We start from the raw sequence: 5,831 nt of genomic DNA, 5'->3' as shown, positions 1-5,831 counted from the left end.
CGGGCTGTAGCTAGGAATGGTCTTCCCAATATGATTGGGTGAAGGTGACTCTCTTTCATTTCCAATATGACAAAGTCTGTGGGAAGGAATTAGTTCCCAACTTTTACCAACACGTTTTCAACCACTCCTACTGCTTGTTTTTGAGTTTTGTCAGTCAACCTGATGACTACGTCTGTGGGCATTAGCTCATTGATCTGCAGCTTCTTCATAAGGGATAAAGGCATTAAGTTGATGCTTGCTCCCAGGTCACAGAGTCCTTTGTCAAACATTGTTTCTCCTATGGCACAGGGGATGTGAAAACTCCCTGGGTCCTTCCTTTTTGTAGGCAACTCTGGTTGAATGAGAGCACTGCACTCCTTATTCATCACTATTGTTTATCCTCCTTTGAGTGAGCTTTTCCTGGTCAGCAGCTCTTTCATATACTTAATGTACGAGGACATTTGTTGGAGAGCCTTGATGAATGGTATGTTTACATGGAGAGATGCAAATATATCAAGGAACTTTGAGTATATTCTCTTTTCCACACCACCCTTGAGTCTTTGGGGAAAAGGTGCATAGAGTTTCAGCATCTCCTTCTGTGAAATTTTGGTTTCTTGGTGACCCTCTTCCTGCTTCTCTGCTGAAGTATCTCCAGAGTGTTCGAAGTGTTTGTTCAGCTCTTCCTCAGTCCCCTTATCACTTATAGTGACCATCTTGCAGTCTTCCCATCTTACTTTCTTTGCTTCACCTCTCGGGTTTTTCTCTGTGTCACTTGGGAAGCTTTCAGTAGGTTTGGAAATCTTCTCAGAGAGGTATCCCACTTGAAATTCTAGCCTCTTAATGGTGTCTCCCTGGTTTTTGATATTAGCTCGCACCTCCTCCTTGAACACCTTGTTCTCTTGGAGTTCCTTACAAATGCTTTCAAGTAGGGTCTTAATCCTTGAGAGTCTATCTTCGGATGATGGTGAGTTGAGATTGGAGGGATGAGAAGGGCCATTTTGGCTTTGGTAAGGATGTTGATATGTGTTGCTAGGTGGGTGCTGATATGATCTCTGTGTGGAATGTTGATAAGCTGCATTGTTGTTGGGGTTGTGGCGTCTCTGATCTTGGCCTTGATCTTGTTGATTTCCCCACCCAAAGTTTGGGTGGTTCCTCCAACCAGGATTGTAAGTTTTGGAGTATGGATCATGGTTTTGCCTAGATAAATTTCCAATGTAGTTGGCTTGTTCCTGATCACCCTCTGCCTCTGTATTCACTCCTTCTTGAGCTGGTGATGAGGCAGTGATTGCTGCTACTTGATTTCTCTCCATCTTCTTGGTAAGGTCAGCCAACTGCTTGGTGATCATCTTGTTTTGGGCCAGCAGTACATCCACATTATTTAGCTCCATCACTCCTCTAGTGTTGCCTCTTTCAGAAGCATATAAGTAGTCATTCTCAGCTACAGTCTCAATGACATCTATGGCTTCTTCAATGGTCTTCTTCTTGTTCAGAGATCCCCCGGATGAGTGGTCTACTGCCTTCTTTGATTCATAAGAAAGACCTTCATAGAAAATGTATAACTGCACCCATTCATTGAACATATCTGGCGGGCACCTTATTGTCAAGTCCTTAAACCTCTCCCATGCTTCATAGAGAGTTTCACCATCTTGTTGCCTAAAGGTTTGTACCTCAGCTCTCAACCTGTTGATCCTTTGAGGAGGATAGAATCTCGCCAGGAATTTGTTCACCACATCTTCCCAGGTTGTTAAACTCTCCTTCGGGAAGGATTCCAGCTATTTAGATGCTTTGTCCTTGAGTGAGAAGGGAAACAGAAGCAGTCTGTAGGTGTCAGGATGAACACCATTAGACTTCATGGTATCACATATCCTCAAGAATGTGGTGAGATGTTGATTGGGGTCTTCTTGGACACTTCCTCCGAATGAACAGTTGTTCTGAACGAGGGTGATGAGCTGTGGCTTTAGTTCAAAGTTATTGGCACGTATGGTTGGCTTTTGGATGCTACTTCCACAGTTTCCTGGGTTAGGTTTATATAAGATCCCAGAACCCTTCTCTCTTGTCCCGCATGATGCACTGGACCTTCTCTGCCATGGTTGTGAGCCTCTTCTTCATGATGGTTCTCCATATTCTCATCCATATCTGGTTCAAAATACCCCTCCTCTTCCTCAGCACTAACGACTCTCTTTCCTCTTGCTTCCCTCCTTAGTCTAAGGAAGGTTCTCTCAGGTTCAGAATCAAAGGAAGTTGAAACCCCGCTTCTTCTACTTGTCATACAACCAACAAGGCACAAGCAAAAAAGAGATAAATGTAGGAAGTATTCTTGTCAAAAATGCTGTTAGTGTGAGTGATGCAATATATCAAACAGTTAGTGGGTTAGTGAACTGAATTGTAACAAATAAGAGAACATTACAAACGGGTAATGGGTAAAGGAAAGAAAATAACTACACTGAAAGTAAATCACTCAAATGAAATTAAATCAAACAAAAGAAAAAAAAAATGCTCAATCTAGTTATCCACTAATCTAATCATTGTTGATACAAAATCAATCCCCGGCAACGGCGCCATAAACTTGATGCACGGAAACTTGTCTCTCAACAAATTTCCCTTCGGCAAATATACCGAATTGTCGTCAAGTAAAAACTCACAATAGAGTGAGGTCGAATCCCACAGGGATTGATTGGTCAAGCAACTTTAATCGGAGGAATGTTCTAGTTGAGCTAAGCAGAAGTTGATTTGAGAGTTGCAGAAAATTAAATGGCGGGAAAGTAATTAGCAGAAATTGTAAATGCTAGAAATAAAGAACTGAATATAAATGACAGAAAATAAATTACAGAATCTTAAATGGAAAATGGGGAAGACGAACATAAAAGTAAATGGCAGAAAGTAAAGAGAATGGGTAAGATCAGAAATGGGGAATTCATTGGGCTCAGGAGATGTTGCATTCTCCGGATCAAGTTCATTTTCATCTCTTCCTCAATCAATGCATTTATTGATCTCCTTGGCAATCTTAAGTGATTGAATTCTAATTCCTTGGTAATTCAATCTCTCAAATCTTGATCAATAGCCAATTCCTTGGTCTAATTGCTCATGAGAAGAGATGAAGTATGGTCACTGATTATACCACATGTATTTCCAAATCAAAGTATTGGGAGAATTATATGTCACCATATCCGTCTAAACCCCAATTTGGTCCAACATGAGAAAGCATTTCTATCATGATCTCTTCATTCCTCTTCCAAGGTTCCGAAGAGATCCAAGTATGAATAGCTTCTTTTTCAAGATAACTACCCAATTGGATGAAGATTGAAAGCTTTCTAGTAAAATCAAGAGAAAAAAAAAGAAGAAGAATAATGAAAACTATTATTGATCCATCAAATTACAACAGAGCTCCCTAACCCAATGAAAGGGGTTTAGTTGTTCATAGCTCTGGGAATGGAAAAAAAAAGATGGAAAATACATTCTGAAAGTAAAAACTAGAAGTTGCAGAGAAAGTAAAATTATACAGAGAGTGATTCTCAATGCCAAAAGCCTTCTTTCTCTAGTTCAAAACTACTCCTATATATACTACTCTTCTGATCTTCTAGTTGGCTCTTCAAGTCTTTGGATATGGGCCTTTGGATCTTGAGTTGAAGCAGTTTGGAATCTTCAGTGGGCTCAGCTTTACTTGCAGAGAAAGTGTGAAGTAGGCATGGACTTTAGCTAGGACTTTAGTGGCGTTAACGTTAAGTGAAAATGTGGGTTCGAGAACGTTAGTGACAATCACCTTTTTCACTAACGTTACTAGCCCAAGATGGTTCACGTTAACTTCAACGTTAGTGGCACTAACGTGACCACTAACATTGCCTCTTGGTTCATCGTAGGCGTTATTGGCGTTCACCTTAGCCAATAACGTTGCTCTTAGCCCCCCTTTTCTCACGTTAGAGTCCACGTTAGTATAACTAACATGGCTCTTAACGTGGGCATGCCTTAGCCTCGAGAGCGTTAGTGACACTTACCTTTGTCACTAACATTCAAAACGCCCCTTCTCACATTAGTGCCTCACGTTAATTAGCTTAACGTGGCCACTAACGTGGTGGTGATTGTCATCTCCAACGTTAGTGACAAAGGTGAGTGTCACTAACGTTGGCTCATCATTTCTTTCCTCCACGTTAGCTTCCACGTTAATGCAATTAACGTGGCAACTAACGTGGCTCATTGTGGCTTGGTCCAACGTTAGTGACAAAGGTGAGTGTCACTAACGTTGGTGATTCCTTGCTCCTCCCACGTTAGAGTTCACGTTAATGTAGTTAACGTGACTCTTAACGTGGCCAATTGGGCTTAGTCCAACATTAGTGACAAAGGTGAGTGTCACTAACGTTGGCTTTGTCTTTCTTTCCACGTTAGAGTTCACGTTAACTGACTTAACGTGACTCTTAACGTGGCTAATTGCCAATTTGGAGTGTTAGTGGTATTCACTTTTACCACTAACGCTGGAGCTCCCTTTCTCTCTACGTTAACTACCATGTTGATGTAGTTAACCTGGCAATTAACGTGGGCCATGATGGTTTCGAAGGCGTTATTGGCAATCACTTTTCTCATTAACGTTGCAAGTTTATTCCCATTCCACGTTAGTGGTCACGTTAATTAGATTAACGTGGCTGCTAATGTGTTTCTTCCTTGCTTCCTTTGTCCTGAAATCAAGCAAATAAAGTGCATCAAAGCTCTAATCCAAGTTATGAGACATGCATTATCCAATTTGTCATTCATTCATGCATAATTCTCATAAAATCATATAAAATTCACAATATTTTCTTGAATCAAGATGTAAGTGATTATCTACCCAAAACTTGCTTATTAACTAAGAAAATGCATGAAACTACCCTAAAACAGTAAAGAAAAGGTCAGTGAAACTGGCCAAAATGCCCTGGCATCAGCAGGTTGCAACCCACCACGGTGATTTTGTGGATATGGTAACGGAATGGAGGACCTTTTATCACCTTTTGTAGTTTGATATGTTCGATGTAGTTACTCTCTCATCCTTTGTATTTATATAACTTTGTTTCCTTAGAGGCTTTATTTCTGAAAACTTTGAGAGATAGGTTGTTGCTGTTTTAAAACATCAAAACTTTGTTGTATACAGTTTGACTAACCGACCTAATTTTTGTAGGTTATGACTAGTCCGCTTTTTGTTTATCATACTTATATATCTTGCTAAATTTAATTATTACCTTGTGTATCCTGGAGCTATCTACAAGATTTTATATATTATGTTTTGTTCTGTTCGTGCCTAAGTGTTTAGTTATCGTGTGTGAACGCTTCACATTTTGTAATTCCGCTTGATGCGACTTTGAGCTTTATTCCTTCATCGGGCCTCTAGTTATATAAATTCTTGGATATGCATTATATATTAAAAGCTTTAAAACTGTCGTGGCACTTTGTTATCCTTCGCTTTACGGCTAAAGGTAAGGTTTAGGGTAATGGGGTGTCAAATCAACCACATCTTTTGAGAATCAAACATTTGTGCTGATGCACTATCAAAGTTTGGTCACACGAAGGAAGAAGGAGTCACCGACCTTACAAGACCGCTGTCCCTATTAATACCACATCTATCAGTTGACATTAGCAGAACTAGCTATCCCAATTTCTTCTTAGTCTGTTTTTTATTGCTTTGGGCCTTTTTTCCCTTTGAATATAATAAAAAGTTTGCACTAAGTCAAGTTTGATTTTAAAAATTAGGTTCAGTTATTAATGAGTGAAACTATAAGTTAAACCTAATTTGCATAAGTTGAGCTTGAAATTAACTAGACTCAACTAAACTCACTTTGTAGTTAGAAATTTTTTTGATGAAGAGTAAAATTCGATGAAAAGTAAATATT

General features: G+C 39.7%; 1 non-coding gene across 1 annotated transcript; it reads left to right on the top strand.

The window, feature by feature from the left end:
• Window positions 1-1,554: 1,554 nt before the first annotated feature.
• On the top strand, window positions 1,555-1,661 carry LOC148548276 (small nucleolar RNA R71). Its single transcript, XR_015897283.1, has one exon. It is a non-coding gene; the product is annotated as a small nucleolar RNA R71 (small nucleolar RNA).
• The last annotated feature ends 4,170 nt before the right edge of the window (window positions 1,662-5,831 follow it).

The sequence above is a fragment of the Arachis ipaensis genome, chromosome B8 (assembly GCF_059453495.1).
Source record: "Arachis ipaensis isolate K30076 ecotype BB chromosome B8, ASM5945349v1, whole genome shotgun sequence".
Taxonomy (NCBI): Eukaryota; Viridiplantae; Streptophyta; class Magnoliopsida; order Fabales; family Fabaceae; genus Arachis; species Arachis ipaensis.
This window is presented reverse-complemented; position numbering and strand designations above follow the sequence as displayed.